The sequence below is a fragment of the Cnephaeus nilssonii genome (assembly GCF_951640355.1).
Source record: "Cnephaeus nilssonii genome assembly, chromosome: 13".
NCBI classification, from domain to species: Eukaryota; Metazoa; Chordata; class Mammalia; order Chiroptera; family Vespertilionidae; genus Cnephaeus; species Cnephaeus nilssonii.
In genome coordinates, this window is record NC_137084.1 from 37,553,216 (window position 1) to 37,570,090 (window position 16,875).

General features: G+C 47.3%; 1 protein-coding gene across 4 annotated transcripts in view; it reads left to right on the forward strand.

The window, feature by feature from the left end:
- The window catches only part of DENND2B (DENN domain containing 2B), a 148,727-nt gene that overhangs the window by 16,668 nt on the left and 115,184 nt on the right, over window positions 1–16,875 (forward strand). Inside the window, exon 1 of one of the 4 annotated variants that reach the window (XM_079788617.1) lies at window positions 11,560–11,756. The exons of 2 other annotated variants lie outside the window; for them this stretch is intronic. The gene's annotated coding sequence lies outside the window, so the exon portion shown is untranslated. Of the gene's footprint in view, window positions 1–11,559; window positions 11,757–11,829; window positions 11,977–16,875 lie in introns of those variants that run through there. One more of the 4 variants, XM_079788618.1, reaches the window with a different exon arrangement.

The following is a 16,875-nucleotide window of genomic DNA, read 5'->3' on the forward strand; positions in this document are numbered from 1 at the left end:
AAATATTCCAGGAAGTGTATCTCTACTACTGTTTATGATACAGGTATTTAAATGTTAACTTAAATGTATGGGGAGCAGCGCTTGTTTTGTTAAATTCATTTTCAATAGGATATGGATACAGGTGCTTGGCCAGAAGAAAGGGGAGAATAATGAGGAGAAGATGCACAGGAAGCCCCAGAGTCAGGAAAAGCAACCAGGGGAGATACTGTGGGAGCTGATTCTTGAGGGACAGTTGGAGTTGGCTCAGCAAAATAGAGATGGAAAGGCATTCCAGGAAGAGGGAACAGTATATGCCGAAGGTCTAGAGGTATAAAAGAACACGGAGAACTTTGGGGGAGATGGCAGGAGTGGCATGAGCAGGATGGTGATGTACAGCCAGCCTGACAGTGCACTTCGATGGCCCAGAAAGGAGAGGTGATGGTGGTGGATGTCGGTGAAGTGTTCTCTTGCCAAGGGCCAGGCATGAGATAGCGAGGAGAGCTACCCATTAGTGGTGCTTCCTTCCCAGTGATGTTTTCCATATGAATAATCCGGACATTCTTACAAATGTAGAGACTCTGCATTCTGCTAGGGGAGAATAATGAGGCCCAGCAAGGATCAGTGCCTCTGACAGGTTTTGTACCTTAGTAGCAGTCTGAGGTTAGTGCTGGAGTCCAGGGGTTCTCCCCACACACTGGCCACATGCTCGGTTGAGGCCCACAGCTGTAAAATAAGACCGGGTAGTCCTAAAAAATTGATTGCTTTTTTTTTTTTTTTTTTTTGCCTATTTGTAACATTTTTTCAGCAAAGTGCGGTAGAGCCGTAATTCAGTGTTTGCGTAGAGCAGATTGAAGGAACTTCAAAAGGCAACCGTCAAGGGGTTGATTTGATACCACACAGAAACACGAGTTGGTGAGATGAGAGATTTTTCCACTTATATTTTCCAGGATGACACTGGCAGCCTTGTCCTTAGAGAACCCTGCGCCACCTCCTAGTTTATTCTTACAGGCACTTGGGAGGGCGAACTGGGAGGTTTGTGCCATGAAATAGATATCCTGGGCCTTTCCTAGGAGAGCCTGGAAAGGAATTGAGGACAGGCATGGGGACGTGACAAGTAAGGCAAGGTAAGGTTCATGACTGGTAACTTGTTGGTTTCATAATATCCAGCTCTGTTTTTAAAATGTTTTAGAAAAGCCTAGTTCTTGGGGGACAACAGTAGAGAATGTTTTCAGGGAAATACTGAGTCAATACAGGAGACCTACTATGTGCCATTCACTGCTTTCATAAATCTCACTAGTTGTCTCAAAGAGGAGGAAATCATGATTCAGAGAAATCAAGTGACTTGTCCAAGGTGCAGAATTTGAACCCAGGTTCATTGGATTCCAAAGCCCTGCCCAATACATGGTGATGCCTCCTTGTGCTGAAATAATGGAAAATTAGTCATAGTCTGGCTGGTGTGGCTCAATGGTTGAGTATTGACCCAGGAACCAAGAGGTCACCAGTTTGATTCCTGGTCAAGGCACATGCCTGGTTTGTGGGCTAGATCCCCAGTAGGGGGTGTGCAGGAGGCAGCCGATCTATGATGTTTTTTTCTCTCTCCCTCTCCTTTCCTCTCTCTTTAAAAATCAATTAAAACAAAACAAAAACATTAAAAAAAAAGAAAAATAAAATGAGTGATATTCGGGATTGGATTAGGAAACTCATGGTAACTAGCTAACTGTTCTGAAAAACGCCAAGTATGCCTTATTTGAAGGAATTTACGGAGAGGAGTAATGCTGGCTAAGAGAAGGGAATTGAGGGGAAGATACTCAGAGTTCTTCAGACTGTCTCTGTCTCGTGGAAGGGGATTTTGTGCTGACGCATCTGGTCCTTGGCAATGGTGGTTTGGAGGAAGTGGCTCCTGAATTTATTTATTGCCAGTTATCTCTGTGATGGAAAATGGGAGAAACCTAGCACACTATAGGGATCTGGGATTTCACAAAACACAGTTTCTTTTGTTTGTTTGTTTGTTTGTTAATCCTTACTCGAGGACATGTTTCTGTTGATTGATTTTTAAAGAGAGAGGAAGGGAGAGAGAGAGAACCATCAATGTGAGAGAGAAACAGTAATTGGTTGCCTCCTATATGTAACCTGACTGGGGATTGAACCCACAACCTAAATATGTGCCCTGACTGGGAATGGAATCCACAACCTTCTGGTATATGGGAGGACACTCCAATCAACTGACCCAGCTGCCCAGTGTCAAAACACAGTTTTTGTTTGTTTATGTTTTTTTGTTGTTGTTAATCCTCACCCGAGGCCATTTTTCCATTCATTGATTTTTTTTATTTTTTTTTAAGAGAGTGGAAGGGAGGGTGACAGGCAGAGAAAGAGAGAAACATCTACATGAGAGAGACACATTAATTGGTTACCTCCCTGGGATCAAGCCTGCAAATGAGGTACAATATGTGCCCTTGATCGGAATTGAACCCGTGACCCTTCAGTCTTCGGGCATATACTCTATCCACTGAGCCAAACCACCTAGGGCTGTTTTTTGAGTCCACATAGGATCCCCAGATTTTAAAACTTTTTCTAAGGAAGGAGATGAAAAATAAACAAAAACTCCAAAACTATTATCTTCACATCATATAAGAAAGGAAACTTCAAAACCAGAATAAAGTAAATGAAAAACAAACAAATAAATAGGATAGCAGGACAGCCCTTTCCAAGAAAGCATGTTATACTCATCTATTACAAAATTAGGTAAGATTTAAAATATTTAGATTCAAGAAGAAGTGCAACATACAATTTATTGCCATGCTTGTCAATCTGGGAATTTTTATTTGTTAGTGCAATGTTAGGAAAAGCTGGACTGTCCGGCTTGTTTCATACTTTATTTTTTTAATCACCATTACTGTTGACAGTCCATTTTGACAGGTATGTTGATGAAAACAGTATCACCAACCTGTGTAATTTCCTCATTGTGGGACATTTTGGTGAAGGGAGAAGAGGGGAGAAAGCACCCTTCTTCGGCTTGCATTTCTGTGGCCAGGCCAAGGAGAAAGCAGGAGTAGCCGCTCTGGTGTCCCACTGATGACGGCTCCGGGAAGAGGGCCCAGGGACCTGTCTGTGGCTGGGTCTTATGCAGGTGGCGGCGAGGGATGCACGGGACCCTCTCTGCCCAATAGGGAGCAGGTAGAAATTTAGTTGAGAGGGATGCTGTAGATGCTAAAAGAACTTTTGTCATGTTCTGGACCAGTATTTAAGAGAACCATTCCTCCAAAGGAATTGTCCTGTTTGGGTCTCCAAGGTCATCTGAAGGCAAAGGCACAGACAAAGGCCCATTGTTTTCCGCAGGGCAGCTGTTTATTGCATTGGTGCTAAGGAGGGGTGTGGGAAGCCCTCAGGACTGTGCCTAGGTGCTCCGATTTGGGGGATGGTCCTGCTGCCTGGTTATTTTCTTCTGAGTCTCTTTTGTGGGAACGTTGGGCAAACTGCATTTTCCTCCTAGCAGCAAAATCTTAGCTTCACCTTCTACTTGGTCTGCGTGCTCTGAAGGTTCTGAGTGCCTGGGGACAGGAAAAAAAAAAAAAAAAGCCTAAATGCAGCTTGAGAATTTCCCAGCTCCCCTAGCCTGCCTCTCTTGTCTAAGGGAGCCTTCTGCATTTCCAGAGCCATGCTGGGGGAAGTGTGTGTTTTGGCCTCTCTGGAGAAGGGCACATTAGCTTCCAGGGCCTGTTTACATTAGTTTGGTCCTTTCTGCTTTTGATTACAAATGAGGCCTTGAGCGGGGGACTTCCCTGCTTCCACGGAGGTCACTTCTTCCCTTTTTCTGCTTTCTCAACTTTTCTACCTGGGGAAGAGCTGCCTTCTCCTCTCCTCCTCTCCCCTCTTTGCCCTTCCCTTCCCCTCTCCTACACTCTCCTCTCCTCATACTTTCCTTGGCTTAACTTCTTGTCTTCGTAGACTTTGCCTAGTGAGTGGATCAGTTCACAATCAGGAAGCAATTCATCTGTCTCCCAAGATTCCCTTTTGCTGAATTCTGTGACTGATAGACCCTTTCTCATTTGCCTGTCACTGCCTTCGTTGTTAGAACTCTCCCCTACGAAAAGGAAAAGTCGTCCAAGCCCAGAGGCTGGACTGCTTGTTGGTGCTGTGAAGCTCAGTGTTGGTGCAGGGTTTCCTTGTTCTTTGGAATCTGTGTCTTGGCTGCTCAAGTAGAATGTAACCCCTTTGAGGGTAAGAGCTCCAGGTCTTTTCCTTCCCTTTCCCCCAACTACAGTAGGCTTCGCGTGGGGAGGAGAGCTGGGCCAGGCGGGCCCTGTGGGGAGTTACATCATCCTTGTTCACAGTGTCAGCCTGCTCCAACCCTCTTTGAGGCTGACTTCACGAATGCGCTCTAAGACTATGGCTTATTCCATCTACAAGAGGAAACCTTTTTGCCCCTAGGCCTGCCTCAGACCTCTTTGTTTTTCTTGTTCATTTGAACAGCCATGATATCAGAGCCTCTGATACAATCAAGTGACCATGTCTGTCTTTTGAAGCCATTTCTTTCTTTAGAAAAAAAAAAATGTTTTTATTGATTTCAGAGAGGAAGGGAGAGGGAGAAAGAGATAGAAATATCAATGATGAGAGAAAATCATATATCACCTGCCTCCTGCACGCCCCACACAGGGGATTGAGCCCGCAACCCAGAAATGAGCCCTGACTGGGAATCAAACTGTGACCTCCTGGTTCATAGGTCGATGTTCAACCACTGAGCCATGACGGCCGGGTGCCATTTCTTTCTTAAAGGTCACTGGAAAGCTCAGGTGACGTTTACTTGATGGTAATAACTTTTCCACTCTCTTCATAGCTCTCATACTCTTTGGAAGGGTTCTCTCTGGGATAATTCAGGTAGGATTTTTTAAAACCAGTGGACCTAATTTCTTCTGTCCCTCAGCCTTCGTCCAGCTGACCGATCTCAGTGCTTTTCCAAGGGGAAGACCCTTGTTTGGGTCCCTGGAATTCCCTTCCAGTTCTACCAGTGATGTTCTGTGCCTGTGGTTCTCTGCCTCTAGCCCACTGCCCCCTCCTTGGTTCCCAGGCATCCCCATCGCATACTCACGGATTCCTGTCTACATCACTAGATAATTTAGCATTTTCTTCTGGCTTCTGTTTGGTCAGCTCTCAGATGGCAGTCTGTTCACATTCACACTTAGATCTAGGATCCTCTTTTTAAGCCTCAACAAGTAAGCCCCTAGCTTGTCCTTAGTTTAAGATTATATTTTTCCTCTTTTGTCACCATCTGCTGGCCTTTGCAGTGGTCTTCTCTTCAGTTTCCCTGTGTGCTGCCTGCCTCTCCCCTGTAGTCTTCCCCTCCAGCGTAGATCACAGATGAAATATTTACTTAGTCTCTGCCAAACATTCTGGCAGTGTTGTTTTGCTTAAGAAGACATGCAGATAAACTGTTTTGATTCTTGGCCTTGGTGTTCTAGGGCAGATGTTTCTCCTACAACAGAGGTATTGTGGTCAGTTGGAAAGAGTGCTGGACTGACTAGACTTTGGAGAATTGGATTCTAATCCCTGCTGCACTTCTAATTTGTGGTGTGATCTTGCGCAAGGCACATTTCTGTGTCTCAATTTCCTTTTGTCAAAAGGGACCTTATGATAAAGAAGATAGGAATCTATGGATGGAGATGGGAACCCAGAAAGTAAGCCTGGGGGATGGAGGCGAGAGTAGATAGGCTAGAGGCAGAGAACCATTCCCATGAGTTTCACCAGTGAAACCAGAAGGCTACTCAGATCCCACTACAGATCAAATGAATATATATAGTCACTTCGGAAAAGTATGAAATGTGATAACAAAATGGTGGACATTCTCTGACAGGGATGACCTCGGGGTAACTGTGTCGTCCACCCTGGGCTTGCTCTGAGTCCACACCTGTTCGCTGTCACCCTGGGGATGTGGGAGGCTTGGTCTTGTGTGGATTCAGTTCCAGAACACTCTGCCGCCCACCTTCCACCGCCTTCGGAAACCCAGAAATATTTGGAAACTTAGCCAAGATCTTCACCTGGCTTTGATTTCCCATCATGTGGAAAACGGCCCTTGGAAGTTGCAATTTCCAGAAACCGTAAATGTTTGCTAACATGTCCAACTTCTGCATTTGTTGATCACTCCTTCTGTGCATGGCTGTGTTCCAAGTCGTGTGCCCTGAAGGTGTTATAATTTGGTTCCAGCAAGGGAGGGGGCATATCTGCGGGATTCCATCACCAGGAACTAGGAAATAAAAGTAGACAAAAGGATTGAGAGATGCCCCCTTGGTGTTCATGACAGGCAGTTCCTTGAAGAAAAAGCAAAGTGGTTTCACGTCTGCCTACGCAAACCATAGCCCCCACATAATATATATACTCAGATAGGCAGAGCTATATTTCTTTGTTATCCCTCCCTGTCCCCTCTGAAATGATTCTGAGATTTAATCAAATCTTGCCTAGTTTATACTTTGTCTTTCCAGATAAAGTTTTGCATTGGTTTCCAACAGTGCAGCATGAGTTGGACAAAGACGGCCTCCAGATCTTTTGCTGCCCTGTAGTCTTTGTCAGGCATAATCAGCAGAACTTTCTCCAAATGAATGCAGAGCGACCTTTTTCTGCAGGTTAGGGATAAGGACCTGAACTCGCCATTGATATGTCCTCTTGGGCTGCTGAAACTTGCTAGAGAAAGTCATGGAACTGAATAGGATAGTTCTGGGGAGAAGAGTTATGTAATCAACTCTATACTTTCCACTGGGCCTTCTTTGCTATTCTGCAATACTTTTATGTGTCCCTAAATCCCTGTGACACAAACTACAATGCTCATTCCACATTTTTTGTATGCCATAAGCCTCAATTCCATCATGATTCTGCCTGGTAACATAGAATTCTGGGATGATTCCTTTTCTTTAATTTTTAAAAAATAGGTTTTTATTGATTTTTAGATAGAGAGGAAGGGAGAGGGATAGAGATATAGAAACATCTATGAGAGAGAAACATCATTGATCGGCTGCCTCCTGCAAACCCCCTACTGGGGATCAAGCCCACAAGCTGGACATGTACTCTGACCAGGAATTGAACTGGGGACCGCTTGGTTCATGGGTAAGTGCTCAACCACTGAGCCACATCCTCCGGGCTCTTTATTTTTTTTTAAATTTATTGATTTGAGAGAGAGAGAGAGAGAGAGAGAGAGAGAGAGAGAGAGAGAGAGATTTGTTATTCCACTTATTTATATATTCATTGGTTGATTCTTGTATGTTCCCTGACTGGGGAGCAAACCCACAACTTTGGCATATTAGGACAATGCTCCAACCAACTTAGCTACTCAGCCAGGGCCCTGGTTCCTTTTCTTTAGATAGCTAGGTATTCTCCAGTTCATCCAGTGCCAAGAGAACGGGGAGTGAGCATTTCTGGTAGGCTCTGTAGACCTATTCATTGTGAATGCCAACATCATCTGCAAAATAATGGTTTGACTTGGGGCTTGATAAGAGTTGTGAGCTCAGATCTGGCTATTTGCTATTTTCTCCATCCCATTTTGCTTTAAACTAAGTTTTCCCAGGCAGATAGCCCATTTGGTAGCTGTCAGGTGATGATTAGTGTGTCCTCCCTGCCACTCCAGTTCTGGGTATCATGAACTTGCTGGTTTCTGTCTCTTACAGTCATAGCTCATACAGATCTCCCTCAGGCAGGTGTTCTTCAAATCTTACCCCCATCCTTTTTAACCCTCTTCTTCCATCCACTTTCTCTCCTACCTGTTTTGCTTAGTTACCTCAGGAAATACGCTTTCTGTCCTGTTCCCTCTTGGGTTGTGGAGTAAAAGTTAACCCTAATCATAGTAGATAAGCATGACACCAAGTATCCTTCAGAAAGGAAAGTCAGACATTTGGGAATGAAACAAGACGGTGCGAAGAATCAGTGCTATCAGTCCTGTCCTAGTGAGTACCTTTCGAAATCCCTAAAAATACCCATCTTTTAAGGAACCAGTTCTTTTCCCAGGGCTAAAATTTGAGATATGTAAAAACTATTTAATTTTATTCTTCTACTAGAGGCCTGGTGCACAAAATTCGTGCATGGGGGTGTGTGTGTGTCCCTCAGCCCAGCCTGCACCGTCTCCAATCTGGGACCCCTCGAGGGATGTCCGACTGCCCGTTTAGGCCCAATCCTGGGATTGGGCCTAAACGGGCAGTCGGACATCCCTCTCACAATCCAGAACTGCTGGCTCCCAACTGCTCGCCTGCCTGCCTTCCTGATTGCCCCTAACCGCTTCTGCCTGCCAGCCTGATCACCCCTAACCGCTTCCTCTGCCAGCCTGATAGATGCCTAACTGCTCCCCTGCCAGCTCGATTGCCCCTAACTGCCCTCCCCTGCAGGCATGGTCACCCCTAACTGCCCTCCCCTGCAGGCCTGGTCCCCCCCAACTGCTCTCCCCTGCAGGCCTGGGTCCCCCCTCAACTGCCCTTCCCTGCAGGCCCGGTCGCCCCCAACTTCCCTCCTCTGCCGGCCTGCTCACTCCTAACTGCCCTCCCCTGCAGGCTTGATCGCCCCCAACTGCCCTCCCTTGCAGACCTGGTCCCTCCCCTGCTGGCCATCTTGTGGTGGCCATCTTGTGTCCACATAGGGGCAGCCATCTTCTGTGTTGGAGTGACGGTCAATTTGCATATTACTCTTTTATTAGATAGGATAGAGGCCTGGTGCACAGGTGGGGGCCAGCTGGTTTGCCCTGAAGGGTGTTCCAGATCAGGGTGGGGGTTCCCTTGGGGCATGGGGCGGCCTGGGTGAGGGGCCTGTGGTGGTTTGCAGGCCAGCCACACCCCCCTGCAACCCAAGTGGAGGCCCTGGTATCTGGAATTTATTTATCTCCTATAATTGAAACTTTGTAGCCTTGAGCGGAGGCTAGGGCAGGCCAGGGCGGGCGAAAAGCTTGGCTTCCTCCATTGCCGGGGAAACCCAAGTCTCCTGCTCACTCCGTGGCCGCAGTCATTTTTGTTGGGATTTATTTATCTTCTATAATTGAAACTTTGTAGCCTTGAGTGGAGTCCACGGCTGGCCAGGGTGTGTGGGAAGCTTGGCTTCCTCCATTGCCGGGGAAACCCAAGCCTCCTGCTTGCTCCGTGGCCGCAGCCATCTTGGTTGGGTTAATTTGCATACGCACTCCTGATTGGCTGGTGGGCGTGGCTTGTGGGTATAGTGGGGGTACGGTCAATTTGCATATTACTCTTTTATTAGATAGGATGTTTTGTTTTACTGCTAGAATTCACACAGCTATTTTTTTGTATCATTATTATATGTAAATAGTATTTTAGCCATACTATTCAGTGATGAGCTTATCTGGGCATCTAACTAACATGTCTAGTATTATTTCTTTGGAAAAATGTTTTCAACTTATAAAAGTGACCGACTGATAAAGGAGAGTTTAATGAAAACACAGTCTTCACCTTCTGTCCCGTGCTGGCGATGTGGCTATGGAAGGGGCTGCCTCTGCTCCTGTCACATGGAGAGGAAGAGGAGTGCTTCCCAGGAAGGCCTGGGCTGGATCAGGAAAACTCGGTCCCTCCTTTTGTCTGAGTCTCTAGGTAGGTGGTGGTGGAGGTGCTGGTGTGGGCCATGCCTGACTTGCCTAAGCTCTTTTCTTTATCTCCCCCCTGGCGGTGTGTATTTCTTTGGAGAAATACTTTAGCTTAAAGCCTGAAGAAGTTCTCCCACTTTGAAAATCATGATCTAATTATGCCCAGACCACATTTTTAAACATATTGTTTTGTGGCGTTAATTGAATTATCTCCTCCTTTTTTGGAGTAGGAAATAATGCATTCTTGTTGTGATGCGTATCAGGTCTCCAGTGGAAAGCTTCTCCTTGGAAGCCGTGTTCATTTCCGGTGGGACAAGTTCATGAAAACGGAAGATGTCCCTGGGCTCTGTGTGTAAACTGCAGCATCTCCTTGTAGAATGAACAGTTCAGGAAAGTGGAACAATTGTTTTGGGTAAAATTCTAAGCTCTACTAGTCCAGGTGACTGAGAATTTCCTGTTAGAGTGGGACAGCTTGCCACATGTTTTTGCCTGGGGACAGTGTGTGTCATGTAGTTCCAAAGAAGTATGTCCATACCTCATCACCTCTTTCTTTGTCCTTCTTTCTATGGTGCCCAGAGATGGCTTGAGCTCATCTTTGGTCCCATCTCTGAAAAGAAAAAATCACAAAACAAAAAACAGCATGCATTTTCATCAAGGTTTGGGAATAAAATCTGTGGCCACAGGGCAGGGTAAAAAGATTGGTTCTTTTAAGTAGCAAACCTCTCACCTTTGCTTCATTGGTACCAGGCTGTGAGAAACTGAACAAACCAGCTACAGACGCTTCTTGCGCAATTTTGAGGTGAGGATGGGCAAAATCCCAGGAGCTGGGAGCAGACATGTGGCTACCAGAGAGATGACATCAGTCAGTTTACTGGTGCTGTGGAGGATCGGGAGATTCCAGGTGCTCAGCCTCCTTCCTGCCCCTGGGGGTGTCTGAAGCCACGCCCGGTCCTATTGTCAGCCAAGGCCTTTCCCCCTTTGCTTGGGAAAAGCCTACTTATAATTCTTGCCTCCTGCTGTCCCCATAGGGACCTGACTTTGGAAAGGGTCTTGCAGCTTCGGCTGTGGGAACAGAGCTTGGAGGAGTGAACAGACATGTGTGTCTCTGTGTTTCTGTGTGAATTCTGTGTTAGTACTAACAACCGGTGAGGGTTTCCAGACTGGGAGTTGGATATGAGATGGAAGAGGAAGATTGGGCATCTGACTTAGGAGTTGCCCTTTTCTTGGAAGGGAAGCAATTTATGATTTAACTCATTTTTTATTAAAATTATTTGAATATTTTCTTTTGATTCTCTTAGCGTGGACACCTAGTAGACAGTAGGAAGGCATTTCTAATAACCTCCTTTCCGTGTTCTGCTCCTTCCCCTGCGCTTACCCTGGACTAGAGCCTCACAAAGCCGTAATGGGTGACGAACTGGAGAATGCGCTTCTGCAGGAGGCTCTCCCTCCTTCCTCGGCCTTGCCTCGTAGTCCGGGATCTGGAACTGTGGTGGGGCTTCTTGGGAAGCCTCCTCACGGTGGGAATAGGGGGAGCTTTATAGCTCTGAAGCGTGTCAGGGAGAATGGAGCTGGAGGTGGTAGATCCCGCAGAGCCCATCTGCTCACTAGCTCTGTTTTCCTGTCAGATGTTGGGCACTCACTCTGGTTCCACCCTCCTCACCCAAGCCGTGGGGTGGGGGTGGGGGTGGGGTGGGGGAGAATGAATCCTCTCCTTGGAAAGCCACCAGCAAAAAGCTTATACTAAGCTGATACTGACTCGAAGAGGCTCAGACATTCCCATCCCAGGCCCGCCTTGGGCTCCTTAGGGGCGGTCAGTAGTTCAGGGTTTCTCTAAGGCTCGCTCCCATTCAGGGATAGCCACTGCTTACTTGGAGCCATGTGGGGCCAGCCCAGGCTTGTTCTACCCGGGCATCTTCCGACCACTGTGCTTTTTCCTCTTCCTTTGGGCTTTCACCTTCAAGGTCTCTGAGCTGTCAAAGTCCTTCTTCTGAGAGCCTAGTTCCGCCCCGCCTGGGCCCAGGAAGCTGTGGTAAGCTCTTGGTTTCCTTCCCAGCCGGGCACTTCTGGGAAGCCGTCTGCATTCCTTTCTGCCCAGCGCTCTGCCTCTGGGGCTCTGGGGTGTGTGGTGGGGAGAGCGGTTGCTTCCTGCCTCTGGGACAAGGAACGCTAAGGCAGTTTTCCTGAGACCAGTAGAGCCACCGGAGTAACCAGGAGTTTGAAGGTGGAATTTCCCTTTCTTGCCATTCTGGAACCGGGATAGCTTTTCATCGGGTGTGGTGTGGTACTGATTCTTCTTGAAATTTTCTCCAACTTGTTTCCCTGGCCCCTTGCTGCTCTGAAAGAGAGGGAGTGAGGAGGAAGATTGGCACTCCGTTTCCTGAGATCTTTGTTTGGAGATGGGTGCAGAAGATGCCTTTTGTGAGGAAGGAGCTTAGAGGCAGGTGAGAGGATCTATCTTCCAGCTGCTGTCTAACTAGGTGTGCTGACATGCTGAATGGTTTATGGTGGCATCCCCTGGCCCGGGAAGGCAGGAGCCGCCATCTTTACCGCGTTTAAAATCTTCTAGAGGGCAGCACCATCAGCTCCTGTAAATTAAATGGCCCAAGGGAGCGTTAGAAAGAATGACCATGCTGGGCACATGAGCCCAAGAGGGAGACTTTTTGCTGTAGATACTACTCAAGGGGTGTGTGTGTGTGTATGTGTGTGTGTGTGTGTGTGTGTGTGTATGTGTGTGTGTATGTGTGTGTGTGTGTGTGTGAGAGATAGAGATAGAGAGAGAGAGAGATTGGGAAGTGGAAGTTGGGAGTGAACAAAATGGGGTAGTAAGTCTGGAGGGAAAGGAGGAAAAGGAGGAAGCTGGCTGTGGAGAGCATGGGAGCTGGAAATTTTTGCAAAGATGCTCCAGTGTGGCTGGCGGCCAGGAGTCCTGGGAGTGGGTGTGGGCATGCCAGGTGTGCCTGCACCGCTGGGGACCTTGGGTGATGGCCATGAATGCCTTCCTCTGGGAGCAGGGCTGGTCCCATGAATGCCCTCCCCACCCTTGAACAATATGGGTTTGAACTGCAGTGGTTCACTTATACATGGATTTCCCCCCCAAAATACTGTAAATGTATTTTTTTTATGATCCATCTAAAATCTTTATTTTTTTAAATTTCTGTATTGATTAAGGTATTCCATATGTGTCCATATCCCCCCATTACCCCCTGTAAATGTATTTTTTCTTCCCTATGATTTTCTTTATAGCATTTTCCTTTTTTTTTTTAGCTTTATTTTCTCTAACTTTATTTTAAGAATACAGCATATAATATATATAACATGCAAAATATGGGCTAATCAACTACTATGCATTGGTAAGGTGGTCAACAGTAGGCTATCCTCAGTAATAATAAAAGTGTAATATGCTAATTAGTCCAGACATCCTTCTGTCCTTCTGGACGAAGCCGGGGCTGTGAGGGAAGCCTGGGTCCTGGGTGCCGGAGGGAAGCCAGTGCCAGCAGCTGGGAGAAGGAAGGCCTACTCTTGCACGAATTTCATGCATCGGGCCTCTAGTATATAATAAAAGCCTAATATGCTAAGTGTCTGGTCGTCTGTTCAACCAATCAAAGTGTAAAATGCTAATGATATTCTAAGGCCACTCAACCGCTCGCTATGATGGGCACTGACCACCAAGGGGCAGACAGTCGACCAGTCACTATGATGTGCACTGACCACCAGGGGACAGATGCTCCGACTGGTAGGTTAGCTTGCTGCTGGGGTCCGGCCAATCAGGACTGAGCTAGACGGGCTGGACATGCCCTGGAGCCCTCTGGTGGTCCCTCCCTGGCTGGCCAACCTCCTGTGTCCCTCCCCGGCCCCGCCACTGGTGGGGTCCCTCAGCCTGGCCTGCACCCTCTTGCAATCTGGGACCCGTGGGGGATGTCAGAGAGCCGGTTTCGGCCCAATCCCGCAGGCCAGGCCAAGGGACCCCATTGGTGCACAAATTCGTGCACTGGGTCTCTAGTTAGTAGATAAGTTTTGGGGGAGTCAAAAGTTATACGCAGACTTATGACTGCGCGGGGCTTATCACCCCCAACCTCTGCATTGTTCAAGGGTCACCTATAGCTATGTGATTCTTGCCTATCTGGTCCTGGCCTAGAGTGTTCTGGGGCAGAATCACTGGGTCTGAGAGGGGCTGACTGGCCAGAGTCCCCACCTCCCAGTGTGCTGGCTCCCTGAGGAGGAGAAGCATCTTGGCAGCTGCCAATCCTCGCTGGTGTGGCTTGTAGGTGTGTGTGCCCTGCCTCTTTAGGGCTTGAGAACAGATGTGGCTTAATTTGAAGCAGACCTACCTCAAGGGCCCAGATCTGAAATGTATATTACAAAATTACTGCTAGTCTTGGCTCTTCCTCTGTGTCTTTCTTTCCTTTATCTTCCCATCATAGTCAAGGATTGTGAGCAGCCGCTGCTATCACCCAGACTGATCAGGGCATTAAGAATGGAGCTACAGGGCATTAAGAATGGAGCTAAATATAACTGTCTGCACACACTGCTCTGATGTGCTCAGGCGCATCTGTGGAGAAGAGGTTGATGTGAGTCTGTGATAGAGAAGGCCTTTCCACCCCAAACAAAGTGAGTGAGAACGGGGAGGAAAAGGTGGGAAGGTACTTCAGGAGTTACTGATTTCACCTCTTCTCTCCCCCTCCCCTGCCCCGCATCATTTCCTGTTAGTGGTCAAGGACAGGAGAGAAAACTGAGATCTTGCTCTTCAGCCATTAGGCAGTCAACTCATACTTGCTGTATTTTTCAGCTTAAGCAGCATTGTGATTCAAATATTACATACAACTTCTTTTCTGACTGAGACAATTTATAATCTATTGGGAGAGAAAATGTGTTAAATAATTAGAGAATATTGAAGATCTTAACCATTTGATCACTAACTGAATATGTTTGTAGTTCAGAAACAAAGTTGTGTCTTGAAACTGTAGGAGAAGTTTCTAGGAGGAGGCAGGATCTCTTATGGTCTTGGAAAGTTAGATGGACTTTATATAAGCAGAGGTGGGGTGGACGGGTTCTGGATGTGGGAAACAGCAAGAACGTGGAGCGTGTGCGCTCCCAGGTCACGGTGAGGCTCTGCCTCGGGAGTGCCGGGGCCGGCGGAGCAGAGCTGGAAGTCTGGACTCAGAGTCCTGCCTTGTGCATAGGAGATGGGAAGTGATGCAGCGGACGTGGAATTTGTGGAAATCACTCTTGTAGGAGAAAGTAGCATCATTTTGGAGAGGACAGAGACTGGCAGGAAGGAGACCCGCTAGAGAGTATGCAACGTCAGCAACAGGAATAGAGAGGAAGGGGTGAACCCTAGAGAATATTCAAAAGTGGAATAGGTAGGACCTAGACGTGGGGTATATTAAGGATGCAGCTGCAGGGAAAGACGGGGGATGCCAACATTTCTGCCCGGTGAGAGTATGTTTATGAAGTGCTTTGCACTTTTCAGAGCACTTTTCATTCAGTAACTATCTCAGAGTTGTCTGGGCTCTTAGAGTTCATCTAGTCTGGTTTCATTTTCCAGATGGGGAGATTAGAGCCAAGGAAGGGGAAGGTAATGCTCCCCACACACACGGCTATTTAGCAGTGGAGCCGGACCTTCTAGCTCCTAGGCCCGTGGTCGGCAAACTGCGGCTCGCGAGCCACATGCGGCTCTTGGGCCCCTTGAGTGTGGCTCTTCCACAAAATACCACGGCCTGGGCGAGTCTATTTTGAAGAAGTGGCGTTAGAAGAAGTTTAAGTTTAAAAAATTTGGCTCTCAAAAGAAATTTCAATCGTTGTACTGTTGATATTTGGCTCTGTTGACTAATGAGTTTGCCGACCACTGTTCTAAGGGAACTTTAAGAAAGAGTAGCGTGGCAGGAGGAGTGTGGGGTCAGACAAAAGTCCTGTCTAGTTGGGTGACATTAGGTGATGACCAATCTCTCTGAGTAAAATTAAACTTTTTCAGAAACATTCAGATCAGATCAGTGGTTTTACTACTAAAAATTTTTATGTTTAGAACCACTAGGCAAGGAAGATGGACTGCTTGGTTTCTTCTGGTTCTGAGATCCTTAGGAGTACAGAAAAATAACGTACACGACAAGCATTGAGTTGGGTTTCCTGGGGGACTGTGGCTGGTTTCCAGTGTGGTGCCATTCTGAGGGTATTTCAAGAGTAATTCGAGTCCACATGGTTTCACCTTAAGTGCTGACCACAGAACCTGACTACTGAGGAGGACAGCTCTGCTGTCAGCAGGCTGTGGCCAGGACAGTCAGTAGCTGGGAACTCACAATTTGCAGAGTTACACTATGGCTCTGCTTTTATCAGCTTCCTTTCCCCACCTCCTTTAACACACACACACACACACACACACACACACACACACACACACACTCCTCCATTCCCCTTTTCCTCTCTCCCCTTTTAAATATGTTTTTATTTATTTTTAGAGTTAGAGGAAGGGAGAGAGAAACATCAATGAGAGAGAAACATGATCTATCAACTGCCTCCTGCATGCCCCCTACTAGGGATTGGCCTGCAACTCAGGCATGTGTCCTGACCAGGAATAGAAACAGTGACCTCTTGGTTCTTGGGTCGATGTTCAACTGCTGAGCCACACTGGCCCTTCCCTGTTTTTCTTGTCTCATTCCCCTTCCGCCTTGTCTATCATCTCCACTCTTGTATATCTTGTCTAAATAAGTTCCTGTGTTGGAGCCACCTCCCCTCTTGGTTGAGCTCAGACATGACTACGGTGAAGCACCTTGTGGTATTGTTTTGTCTGCATTTCCTGAGGTGGGGACTGGCGCTCAGTGACCCAAGCCAGAATCTGGGAGTCATTCTGGACCCTTCCTCATCTCCACAATCAGTCATCTTCAAATTCTTGTTTTCTATTAAAATAGCTCTTGATCCTCCCTCCTCGTGCCCATTCGAATTGCCCCATACAGCAGGAGAGAGAGAGCAGGGAGAGAGATTACGGTTGAAGAAAGAAGAAGAGAGATGAGGGTTATTGTCAGTGTCCTCAGAGGCATTTTGCAAACCTCCAAATTCCAAGTTAGAGTCTCCATCTTTGCCTCTCACACTCTTGCAGCTCCCTCTGGGTCTCTGACCCTCAATGACTGCCTGGAAGCTGGGCTTCTGCTGGCGGTGTTGGAGAAATTCCAAGTCTGGAAAGGAGCGATAATTTAGTAAGCAGTGGTAACTCTCTTGGGAGTACATGGGCAGAGTCAAGCCTCCTCTTCTTGCTGAGCCCTCCCTAGGTGGATTTTCCCTCTCAGCCCCTGTGGGCCTTTTCCTTGGAAGAAGTGTGTCCACGCATTACTGGCCGCAGATGGCATCTG